Source organism: Zonotrichia leucophrys, chromosome 2 (genome assembly GCF_028769735.1).
Source record: "Zonotrichia leucophrys gambelii isolate GWCS_2022_RI chromosome 2, RI_Zleu_2.0, whole genome shotgun sequence".
In the NCBI taxonomy this organism is placed as follows: domain Eukaryota; kingdom Metazoa; phylum Chordata; class Aves; order Passeriformes; family Passerellidae; genus Zonotrichia; species Zonotrichia leucophrys.
Genome location: NC_088171.1, coordinates 22,562,645 through 22,576,202, shown reverse-complemented (window position 1 = coordinate 22,576,202; position 13,558 = coordinate 22,562,645). Strand labels below are relative to the sequence as shown.

Sequence of the window (13,558 nt, the reverse complement as noted above, 5' to 3'; positions counted from 1 at the left end):
TCCCTAAAATGTTCATAAAAATCATTGAAACAGCCATGTCCAATGGAGTTACACAGTGCATGGGATATACTGATTTCAACAGCAGAAGGTGGGACAAGGAAAACTGAGGGGAGTTCCTTCATGGAAGATCCAAAGCCAACCACCGACACTGATTGTAATTCAAGAGACTCCTCTATTTGCTGGTAAAAGCAAACAGCACAGAAGTTAGGTGAACTTCAAAAAAAGCAAAAAAGCAGAAGGATGGGGCACCAGTTGGAATCTGAGGGAAAAAACAAGCTGTGTTGGCAGGTTTCAAAGGACACAATGGCACAACAATGACATCACCCTGTCAGGCCGAGATGGTGGGCTCAGTGAACACTGCATGGCAAAGCCGTGGGCCCCAGGAGCTGCAGGCTCACAGTGCAGGTGAATGAACACACTCCCTGGGAGCCCTGCAGCTTCAGCAGAGCCAGAGGAAAAAGCTCTGGGCAACAGCAATCCCAGCCTCCAAGCACACAAGGACTTGGAACAAACACCAAGGAGAAAAAATAATCAGACCTGAGGCAAACATATATAAATTAAATGCAGGCTGTATTTACTAAGCCATTCAAATGCTAAACCAGTCAAATTATCTTCCTCATAGTTATTTTCTAGTCAGGCAAACCACAGAATCACAGAATTGGTAAGATTGGAAGAGACCCCATTATCTACATCATAAATTTCACTAAGCAGGTTCAAAGACTACAAAATTTTACTGAGATGAAATCAGTATAAAGTCTTGCTATTGTTCCACCTCAGTGACAATTAAGCTAGAAGAGATGATTAATTGGTAAAGAAAACCTAGCAAGAGGCAGGTTGGCCACTGGGGCAGGAGGCAGTGAGCACAAACCTGCTCAGCAGAAGAGGCAAAAATTTAGTATTTCTCCTTCAAACAGCAAAACACCTGAGCACAGACAAGAACTGACCTGATGAGGGAGGGCAGGAGCAGCAGAGCAGCCCCACGGCAGGGGCTGCTCAGCTTTCCAGACCTTCATCCTGGCCAAACAACAGCAGGACCATGGACGTTTTTGCTCACAGAGACATTGGTGACTACCCTGAGTGAGCCCCAAGCAGGACAAAGTTGGAAGTATGGATCCTCCAATATCATCCCTAAAAACTGCCAGCTTGCTATTTGCATTAATTACCTAGGAACAAAATGTAGGAGCATTCCAATGAAATATGCTGATAACATTAATTTGGAAAGCCTGGGAAATAAAAAAGATTGAAAAAACTCCCATAGGAAAGACCTGGATGATCTTCAAGACTGGTTATTAGAAATAGGATCAAATTCCATTGTACAAACAGCAAATTTATGCACTTAAGGGCTGGAGGGAATTTCTATTAAATTTTTTGGAAGGCCTGGTTTATAAGGAAGAGAGACATGACCACACTTGTTTCTGGCAAAATGATTTGGCAGATCAATAGAATTTCTTCCTGGAAAACACAGCTGTCATCCCAGAATACATCAAAGATGTATTTCCAGTCAAACTGAGGTATGATTAATATCACTGCCCAAAGGAGACCTCTTTTCAAACAATGCAGACAGGTACTGGACAGCTTTGCTTACAAAGTTCCAGTACCTGGAAACACAGAGGGGCTCCTGAGGTCTAGCAAAAAATGGAGCCGTGAGGGAATGTGAACGCACTTCAATTTACACACCACGATACAGGAGCAACTAATTGGGCGATAGAAGATACTGCCAAAATCTCAAATGCATAAGAACTGCCAATGAGCCAATGGAAATTGGATGTTAAAAAAAAATACTTTGTATCTAAGTGTAAGGAAGGGACAGAGGCAAACAAAATGAGAAATGCTAACAAATTTCTGAATGGGACCATTTGTGGGACAATTGCCCATGGAAGTGGGCTTTCCTCTGACTCAATGAGTTCACAGCTGGTCACTGCTGGAAGCAGGAGGTCTCAGTGCCCCCTCAGGAGCAAGCCCTGAACCAACCTTGTGTCAGCACAAATATTCATCAAAACACTCTCAGTGCCAGAGCTAGCACTCATCAAAATACTCTTGGTGTCAGCACTGGCACTCTTCAAGGTACACCCGGGAGGGTTCCACAAAACCATGGATTTGCTGCACTACGGAACTGAAATCCCTTGACAAGAGGTACAATCAGCCTTAGAGCAAAGGAGGGAATGAGCAGCTCTCAATAAGGGTGAAAGGAAGAGTGAGTGATTCTCTTGGCCACTGCAGAACCAGCATGAGCCCTTTAATTCTGGCCAGCCCCAATATCTGTATGGATGCCTGGCACAGCCTGCAGATGACCCATTACTGAGGAGCACCTAAAAGAGATGCTCTTGGGTTACTGATTACAATACTCTGACTCCTCTTAGAAGTGAATATTAAATATTTAGGCTACTCATGCCCTGAGGGAAGCTCAAAGACTTCTATAAGGTCTTGTATGCATTTTCCAGATTTAGTAATTTAGACAGATGTTCTCTTCAAATGTATTTAGTTTAGCTTGCTGAAGTTAGTGATACAGCTCCCCAGCATTGCCTACACTCTTTCAGCAGAAGTTTATGCTCTCCCATAACTTTAATAAAGATTCCTTTATAGCTTAGGCCTCTACCCTTACTCTTTGTTATTTCAGGGGGACTCAGTTAAACTGATGTCATCCTCCTGATTGGAGGGACACAAAGGTTTTCATGCCAAGAAAGATGCAAGAGATTATAAAATGTAAGATAGTAAAGTAAGTATATAGTACAAAGACTGAGATCAAAGAGAAGGGCTTAACTCTGACCTTAGAGTTGTATTTGGGGGGATGACAAGGAGAAACACAGGTTCTTCTCATGTAGGTCTAACAAAATTATTGCTTTTTAAAAGACACTGCTGTTAATGTTTTAATGTTCTGGAAGATCATATGTTATGTTCTTAAAAATCTGGAAATTGTGTCTGGCATGAAAAAACAGACATTGATCATTCTCTGCCTTGGACGACACAAGAATTAGAAGGTAATAAAAGAGGTCAGTGAGCTCAAAACTAATCAAAAAGAACCTTTTCTGGCACAGCTGCTGATTGCAATGCTTAACATAGTGCAGGAAAGCATGAATGACAGAGGTTTGTACAGATTCAAGCTGGGAATGGACAAACTAGTGGATGCAACTGGGAGCTGCCAAACACACAAACACTGTACCTGACTCAAAGTGTTGGAGTCCTGGAAAAGAGCTCTGGAGAAGCCTCATATATGCTTAGCCCTTCCACTTTTCCCTCACCTTTGGCCCTGTGCTACTGGGACTGGGCAGCTGGGCAAGTGTCCCTCTGTCCTGCCTGGGCTGCTGTGCCTGCACCATGAAGGTCCTGCTTCTCCTCAGGGTCACACAGTGTCCCAGGGCATCCAGCTCCAGGGTCGCTGATGGTCACTCAGCTGCTCTTCTCCCACCCACCCTCCCACTGATGAACATTCCCAGGCTGTTCAAGTTGTATTTACTTTCAAAGTAAGCCAAAGGGACAATTTCTAAACAGACCCATCCATTTTTTCCGCCTGTTCAGGCTTTACTTTGAGGACAAAAGAGCCTGAAACATTTGGGGAGCTGCTGGTATTCCCACCCCTCTCAAGGTCTGTCACAAATGCCTTGATTCCCGAAATGATCCGGTCTGGAAGGGAAACACCACAAGGTCACCTGCCTGCCCAGCTCCTGGGGACTGAGAACACAGCTTGCAAACAGACCACAGATCTGAAATGTAGAGACATTTTTAAAGCCGACCCTCAGTAACATGGCAGGATATGTCTGAGAATGTTATGCTTTATTATTATGATTCACAGCACTGAAAATATCATAAAACCACAACACTCTTGCAGATCCAATAATGCAACCAATACTATTAAAAACTAAGCTACAAACCAACCATTATACACAATCTTAAAAACTCAGGCCAGAAGGTATCACCCCCTAGGTGGAGTCATGTTTTGTCTACAGCAACAGTATAGGCACAGAACTGCATCATTTTAATAGAAGGCCTTTCTTTAAAACAAACAAAAACTAGATTAAAACACCTGTGAAACATGATTATAATTATTTAAGCAAGATAAGACAATAAGCATTAAAATAATATGCATTTCAACATAAATAAATGCACACTTTCCTATGCTATAATTTAGCTTGCCTGCCGATCTATCCTAGAAACCATCTTTGTCAGCTTAAGTGGTAGTTTTAGTATTAATTATAAATAAAACTGGCATGCTAAAAAAAAAAAAAAACAGATTGTGAAAAAAAATCTTAGGAACACAAGGGATGAAAAAATTACAGAGAAAAACCACCAACACTATCATTGGCAATATTGCAGAATGAGATTTTCAGAAATATTTGCTGAGGCATTGGTACAAAATTTTTGAAAAGGCATGGAAAAAACCTGCATATGTTAACACCTAAAAATAAAACATTTCACAGGAAAAAAAAAGCACATGTGATCTGTTGCTTTTACAAGGAAAAACACTGCTACACTAATAATGGCAATCCTGTTGTCAGAGGTTTGTTATTTCAGTGTACACAAATTAAGTAGTGTCATTTTGTTTACAGCAGCAGCATTCTTAAAGCATTACCTAAAGTCCATATGAGCCTATCCCATACAGACTCAATTGCATAAGGGCCAGAACAAAAACAAAAAACTAGAAAAATCCTCTTTGCTCTTCCAACAGTCCCAGTACACAAGAGGCATAAGCTGGATGAATTTTATTACAGAATAGGCCCCCAACTAAGGAAATTATCCTTATCCAAGATGATGCATATACATGCACCTAAATTCTACCTTGAATCAACAGTTTCCCAAAAGGAAGCTGGGATTGGGAACCCATGAAAACAGATTGGCTTTGGCTAGAGATGGGTTCCCCAGGAGAAAGAGGTTGCTCCAGGAAGAAAAAAAAGTTAAAAAAACGTGGTGGCAAGACAAAAGAGGACAGAAGAGTCAAGTGTTTAAAGAAACAGAAAGAAAAAGTAAGAGATTACAAAGCACTTCAAGTCAAAAGGCGGGGGGGAAAGGTGATTAAAGACGTTTTTAAAAGGAAGAGGTTTGCATTTGAATGTGAAATTGAGAAAAACCTGGGAATTATCCCTGTAAATTTAATAGAAACATTCAAACAGAGAAGGAAAATGCCTATCAGCAGCTTCTGAACAAAAACTAGCTCTCCAGATTAAAGAGACTGAAAAAACAGTTACAGAAGAAAAAGAGCTGAAATTATAGGGTTCTCTTTAGAGGCCAAAGGTAGAATTAAAAAGTTAAGAAGGGTAGAAATAAAGGGAGTTCATAAACATAGTGCTATAATGTATCTTTGTCAGCATCAGTGTTACAAATAAACGACTGGCTTCATGATAATCTGATATCATTGCTGTGTCTCCTCGAACACTGTAGAAATTCTTTATCATTTATTCACCCTCACTTGTCTCCACAACTCTCCATTATGTACACCTGAAATTTCAGATTAAATATGATGCCAGACAAGAACATCAAGTGAGAGATCTGAGGGAAGATGCATTACTGAAAAGGAAGACAAGATTTTAGTTGAAATCAGCAGAAAGGTCTGGATGGGTCGAATGCCAGCAGGAAATTATCAGCAGACATATGGAGACCTTCAAGAGAAAAGAACAGGTTCAAGGAAATGATGGAGACAGTGATAAGAGATAGATGCCATATCAACTGCACAATTAATGCTAGCCCTGGGGCAGAGCCAGCTGTGAGAAGGAAGCCTCCTGCAACACCATGCTCGAGAGGGCTGCAGTAAGAGGAATGGGCACTGTCAGGCTACCAGGCACATGAAGATGAGGAAGCTTCCCACGAAATGAAATATTCTCCCCCAGTGGTGTACATCCTCTAACAAGTATTAACAGAAATATCAGCTATGGAAGGAGAAGCTATCAGAGGACATTTTTAGTACAGCCCATCTGGTACACCAAGAAAGATAAGGCAGGTTGATTGCCATAAAACAAAGAGCAAGAAGGTGGAAAACTGGATGAGAGGGAACAGAATGGATGTTTCTATCTGTCAGTCAGTAAGAGTACAAAGGACAATTTGTATTATCTTGCATTACACTCTAGTCCTGGAACATTTTCAGTATCAGCCATGAGCTAACTAAAACATACAGCAAGATAAACTCAAAAAAGCCACCTAGCTGGCAGATTTCTGTATCTCACTACATGGGACACTTTAATTCTCCTTTATCCTCATGCCTACCCAGAAACCTCTCTGCTCATACATGATTTTCTTTTCACTTCAGGGGGGATTAGCTATCTCCATACTCTATGAACCAATCTGCTTTAATAGCCACAGCTCTGAAACTTTCATCTGCTCCTTCCCATCAAAAGAATTGCTGAATTTCTTTTTATGTGGATGGCTAATTTAATTAATGACTGTATCTGTTAAGTTAGCCAAATGGACTAATCAATCAGAATTAGATAGCTTCTCGTGGATACGGCAGCAATTTTCAGAGTGTCGACTCAGAGGAAGGAAAAAACTACTGACAAAAACAGCCACTTCTTGTCTATACAAATTTAAGTTTCACCCCTTTTTAAAATATTCTTAGTGTATTTTTCTGTCCTTATTGCAGCTAATATGAAAGAGAGAACGGACTAAGAAATTTCTTAGTTTTTCTACTCCTACTATTTAAGGCTTTCTCCAAAAAGAAATGAGGGACTTAAGAATGGGTTAAATTCTCAAAGGAGTATACACAAATGCTTAATAGTACCCACTCTGACTCCTTTCCTGGAGCTTAATTTCACATTTCACAAAATTACACAACTTGAATCTCTGATGATATTTCTTCCAAATACTAACATTTGCTCACTTTTTTTTTTCCTCTCCAGGGCTTCTTGCTTAGATCCCTAATGCCATCTGACTTGAAAATACACTTAGTCCTTTATCCCTCATAGCTACTGTGCCTGCAGGACAGGATAGTGACTGCCCTGCAGCCTAGCACAGACACAAACTGCAGAGCAGCTCTGCAGCCCTGGGCAGGGCCCCCCCCTCTGGCTTTAGAGAAGTCTCACAGTTCTGGCTTACAAACAGCATGTGTTTCATTCCTGAACTGGCTTCGTTTCTTGATGGGAAAAGGTTTAAGCAGGTTGAAAGCATTCTTCCTTAGTTTCACCAGATTTCTATTACACACATGGCCCCTATTACTACCACAGCAAAGGAGAGAGCACACAGCAATAGCTGCAAGGAAAACCTGTGGAGCAGCAGCAGCGGTGCTGAAGGCCCAGGCTGGTGTGAGCAGGTCCTGCTGGATGCGCCATGTGCACGGCAGCTGCACCTGAACTACACCCAGAGCCATTCTACAGCGCCATTCCCCATCTGCACTTACCACACCAGGGACTTTCTGGCCTGTCCTTTACAATGTCTGCAATTCAGTTTGAACTCCTCTGTCCCAATGACTGCATGGACAATTTTGTGAGAATGTAAAGATTAATAGATACTGCTTGCATTTTCCAGGGGAAAAGACTTAAAAGCTTATGTTTAATATCTGCAGCTAGGAAGAGACATACTTACAAACTAACCATTTACTCACATCACCACAAGTTTCTTACCAATATCTGGAAATAATCTGAATAAAGCTCCTTACCGCACAAAACTAAGAGCAAAACACACCTAAAGTAGCTCCGAAATCATAATTTCAGGTTCTGTTTTTTTACGGAAACCTAAATATTAGCAATATTTTAATTCTATTTCTTGCATTAATATTAGAATATAGAAATTGGCAAATAGCATCTGATATGACATACAACAATAGGTTTTTTTTAAGTACAGCATAATAAAATATTATGTGGCACAAGCACTGCAAAGGGCACAAATTCAACATGGCAGTTAATTCATGCTGCTGGTGATGGAGGGATGGTGACTACAGTCTTCTCTTTCAGGCAACAGATAGATTTAATCTAATGTCCTAACAAGGAATCTGCACACACACACACACACACACACACACACAGAGCCTTCCCAGTATCTATGAGGACACACAGCCACTCAAGATACCCTAGCACTAAATGAGAGATTTTAACAGGCAGAAAGAGCAGACAGACGGTGCTTGCAAGATTCTTGTCAGGCAGAAAGGTGAAATGGGATTTTTCTAGCTCTAAACTTCTGTTTTCACAGGCAGAGCTGAAAGCAGTCTGGGCAAGGTTCACTTTGCTACTCATCCAGAAGCTTTCCTGACAGTAAGGATGGCAATGCAAGTGTCAATAAAACCTCACTCTCTTTTTGTTGATGAATAATTTACACCAGTAATTATTCAAGCAATTACTTCTTTTTTTTCTTACAGAAATTTCAGAAATCCTATTAAAATGAGCAGGTATTTTTAGACCCTTACTACAAAGCAGTTCCCTCAATGCCTTTCTGCTCATGCACTTGCTACTTAAAAGTCAGGATAAAACCAGTTAATTTTAGTACTTGAGAGGAAGGTAAATCATTGAGAAAGGGAAGAGGAATACACATAAGAAGCACAGGCTATACATTTCCCTGAACAAAGGTACCAGTGAATTCTAATCCTGGTTTTTAATATGCCTCTTCATATAGTCAAGCTGTTTTATATTACATGGAAAACCATTTCCAAGTAAACTCACCAGTGATTTCAACCACATTTCAATCCAATTCTCTGTATAATGTCCAAAAATGCATCTTGAAAGAGAAAAACTGACAAATTGAATGTGTAAGTATTATACATGGCCCTGTCATGATTTCATGCTATTAAAAACAAGCACACACATTTTGTACAGGACATCTGTTATCATTTAGTGAAAGGACTTTACTAAATATTTTTATTTGGTAGCTTACTTCAAGATTTGCCCTCACATTCTAGTTACTGTATACATGGTCTTGCCCTGGAGCAAATTTACAAATTATTCCTGCACTCATGAACGTTTCCATTATGCTCTCTCAAAGTATTTGCACAACACAAATACTGAGTCCTCCACGTACTGCTCCTCAGGAGAGTCAGCACTTCCCTCACTACTAAAATGCTGTAAACTATCTGTTTGGTTTGGGTGCCCAATCTGAAACATGACAGCACATATATTGCAGAAATACAGTGTCTTTTTCATCTGAACACATTTCAGATGTGTCCTCCTCTGTGCTGCAGTCTGGACAACTCTGGAGCTCTTGAAGCTCTTCAGAGCTGATCCCAGGTGTCCTCCTGGTGATACCTGAAGAACAAGGAACTGTCACTACAGCAAAGGGTGAAGGCTTCAGTGGAGGATGTTTGTCCAGAGCCATGCAGAAAATCCCCGTCAAAGTGACCAGGCATCACCACTTGCTTTGCCCATACACAAATTCCAACCCAGCAACAGGAAACTGGGGCTGTGCAGCAAACCTCATTGCCAGCACAGCCTTGCTTCACCCCCAGGCTGCCTCACATTGACAACAAACAGTGCATAAGTACAGAAATAAAATTTCTAAAAATTAAGATGAAGAAAATAAGAATACAAAGGGGCCAAATTATGCTCTGCCTCAGCTTCTGCCTTCCATCACCTTCTTCCAAACTCCCTCTCACCACACCTACCTCCCTCTCCCTGGTCACATTCCTACACCTCCTTTACTCCCCAGCCCATCCATGCCACTGCTTTCTACATCTGCATGATGCCAAGAAAGACCAGAAAAGAAGTCAGTATCTCTTCAAGAGAGATACAGCTTGGCACCAACATTGAACACACCCATCTTAAAATGTGCACCCTTAATGACAGCAAAGCTTTCCCCCACTGTGCCATCATTGATTTTATAAGCACTTAGGGCGATCCCCCCCCCTAACACTCATGGTTACCTGCTGCTTGAACTTTGCATTTTGTCCTGAATATTTGAAAGGCTTCATGCCCAATAATCTTTTATGCAGTAGTCACCAAGAATAATTTATTTTAAACAGTGTGGTTTTTATATATGGAGTATTCACATAAATAGATCAAAAAATTATACAGAAGTTTGGGGTTTTTGTTAATCTAGTGTTTGCATCAACCGTTGAAGTACCTGAGATATTTCTGTGATAGAAAGACCAGAAATAAAGGTTGCCCCTAATTTATGTTCACTCACAAAGGATGTTAACTATAGAAAAGGGTATGTCTAAATATAGTTTCAATTTAAAACATTACAAACCTTAAATCTAGGAACTAGATTAGTTTCCAGAAACTATTCTGAAGAAGAAAATGTGATAGAATCTCAAAAAGACAGAAATGGACTTGAAACTCTAAGACATTGAAAAAGCCTCTTCTTGGTAGAGGGGCTAAGAAAAAATGAGTCAAGACATGAAGAACATCTTCAGTGACAGGCAATTTAAAAAGCAAGAAGCTGAAACTACCTCCTGTAGCACTATAATGTCTTTATTTTAATAACGAAGGTCAATTTTAATAGCATGGGTCATTGTGTGGATCAGAAGTCAAAGCTCTCATGCTTCAGTTGTGGATGAACCAGGATTTTAGCCTGAAACTAAGCAAAAAATTCCAACTGCAGTTAAGAGAGACAAGGAAAGAAGTTTCTTGAAGAAACAGGCTGCATTACTGGGAAAATATCTCAAAATATCCACACATGACAAGTGACACAAAAGCTTGTGAAATAAAATTCATAGCACATCTTAAAAATGAATGAAGAGTGGGAAGACAAGAGTCCCTTAACCACTGAATCCTCAGGAGCCAGATTCTGAGACAACACTAATCACTTAACTCCAGTCCAAGAAATTATCACAGCTCCCTCAAACTTACAATCATCAATCATCATTTAGGATACACAACTACAAGAGTACAGCTATCTTCAGAGAAGCAAAAAAATCCATTTCCTAACGTTGTTCCAAGTCAAATTTGTCTGGCTTGCCAGATGGCTCTGGCATTGCTAATGACCCAGCAGGTTACTTTGCCTCCCTGTGTGTTACCTACCAGTAAATCATCCTCTCTAAACTCAAAAGGCTCTTCAGTTTGGAGAGGATGGGGTGAGAATGGGGGGAATATGATAGAGATTTACAATATCATGTGAGCCATAAATTAATGCAAAGCTGTTATTCTCCTAATTCAACATTAGTAAAATAGGGAAGTACTTGAAGAAATTAGAAGACCAATTTAAAACAGATCAAAGAAAGCACTATGTCACACAACAAGTTGTGAATCTCTGCAGTACATTGCCACAGGAGGCTGCACAGGCCAGCAGTGTCAGAAGGTATCTCTGAAAGGGACAGAAGCCATGGACACTGAGTCCATAACCAGGTGCTTTATAAAAGGCACACACAGGGATGTGCCTTCTGGCATCTCCATTCAGTCATGGGTGTTATGGGGGTGAGTGGAATGGAACCTGAAAGTGGCCCAGCACATGTGCTCTTTCACAGCATTCCCTGTTTCCAGCGCCAGGACAGATGGACCATTGGTATGATGCAGTTTTATTCCTTTTGTGTTTAATCACTGTCACTGTTTCACTGGGTGAAATAAACACAGTAATTTGGTATTTCAAATTTACTTTTCTATCCAAAGTCATTTCATGAAACTGAGAGAAAATACATTTGTGCTTACAGGATGCAAATTATTTTTCCACCTATTAGCACATGATTGCTTTTAAATACAAGGTTCATATGCACATCATGTAACCTACAATAGGTGTACAGAGCAACAGTGGCCAGCATCACCCTGCTGGCTGCATCCACTGCAGAGACTGCTCCACATCTGTAACTGGAGATCCATTTCTCTAAATGCAGCTATGACAGTTCTCCATCTTCTGCTTCATGGATGGGACTACAGTTCAATTCCTACTGACAATCCTACAGCAAAACTCCTGCAGGTTCAAATATCTCTCCCTTTTCTTAACATAGGTCTCACATCCTTCATACCCTAAGACAAACTTTATTCCTCTATATACAAAACTCCCGATATTCACACCCCTCAAGACAACAAAACTCTGTATTAAGACCAGCTATGCTGGTAGGTTTCTAAGTGGTAAGGGAACAGGATTAAAACCTTGGTATTACTAGTGGAGATCATATATCCACCTAAATTGGTGCATTGATTGCTAAAAGAAGTTAAAAATAAAATTCTGGAGTTGTAGCTGGTTCAGTCACAGCATTGGTACAAGTTCTCGTTTGACTGATGCTCTGCTGCTACCATCAATTTCTTCTACACACACATGCATTTGTGTGTGTGTATATATATATATATATATAATATATATACACACACAGAGCTCCTCTATGTGCTATATATACATAAAAATTTATATAGGATAGATTTTACATCCCTAGGAGGCATCTGTCAACAAAACACTATGCATGAGACATCCCATCTGCTTATTTGTTTTCTCTTGCTCCTTCACCATGCTTTTTCCTATCCCTTTATTCTCATCTCTCATGTCAACTTCTCTTAAATCAGGACCAGTCCATAGTCCTGCAGAACTGTCTGTTGGGAGAATTCTAGCTCAAAATTCTAATGATTAGAAAGCAGTAAACCACATGTTCTCTTTCCTGACTCAAACACAAACCAAATTTGTTTATCCTGCATACCCACCACTGTGTCTAATATGCTAACAGACATTTTTAGCACTTGACATGATTTATTCAGTCATGCTCAAAAATAAAACACCTCTAACTTCTCATGCTTCCACCTAAGCCATGGTTTAAATTTCAGAATACATATCCCAGGATGGAAAAACTGGCAGGTCAGAGCAGATCCAAGGATATTGAATACTTCCCACTGAGTTTTAAATCTGAATCACCACCTCCTTACATCTCCAGAATGCTTGCCACAATGTAGCAGGCTTATGATTTCAGCAGAGACTCAGATTTTTCTTTTTTGTGATAATGCAAATCCTTATGACTATTTTGTCTTTTCCTGCACCCTCTCATGTTCCAGCTATGGTATGACTATAGACAGAAACATTATATGCTCATTTATAATGAGAATAGATTTCTAAGAAATATCTTATTTATTATTATCTATTAATCTTATCTATTTTTATCATTAAGTATTCTCTTCAGGATGAAAAGGGATCTTCATACTTGAGCGTGCCAGTTCCAATCACTACTTTTCAAAGAAATAACCTCTTCATTTAGAGGTTACTTATGTATTCCTTTTTCTGTTCCAGGACTGTCATATTTTCTGTAGTTCAGGCTGTGCACCTGACTTTTCAGATCTGGGCATTCTTTGCAAGCTGGCAACTATCTGGCATCAAACAGTTACATTTTGAAGGTGGCACAGAGCAAAGCACTACAGTGGTGGTGTAAAATGCATCCTACAGGAGCAGATGAAGCATGCAATCAATTCCAGCAGATGCAGAAGCAAGAAGGAACGTATTCTGCCATTCTGGCATATATCTTTTTTTCCTTCAAAGAGCTCCAATTTAATGTCTTTCCAAACAGCTGAACAAAATCAAGATGAAAACTTAAGTCTGTTTAGAAAGAGTTAATTTACACAAAGCATATCCAGCTTGTCCAGTAAAAATAAAAGCAGATCTAAAGGTGCAGAACAGCTGCAGACCCTTTTAAATGCCACATAACAGCATGTTAGAAAGCCTTGAAAGAACACAGAACTGCCCTGAAGAACACAGAATTTATTGCCCCTCAGATCCCTTGACTCTAATCCTGACTGACTCC

General features: G+C 40.2%; 1 protein-coding gene across 11 annotated transcripts in view; it reads right to left on the bottom strand.

Annotated features, from left to right (window-relative positions):
- The window catches only part of ADAM22 (ADAM metallopeptidase domain 22), a 132,701-nt gene that overhangs the window by 73,225 nt on the left and 45,918 nt on the right, over window positions 1-13,558 (bottom strand). The gene's annotated exons all lie outside the window — the stretch shown is intronic.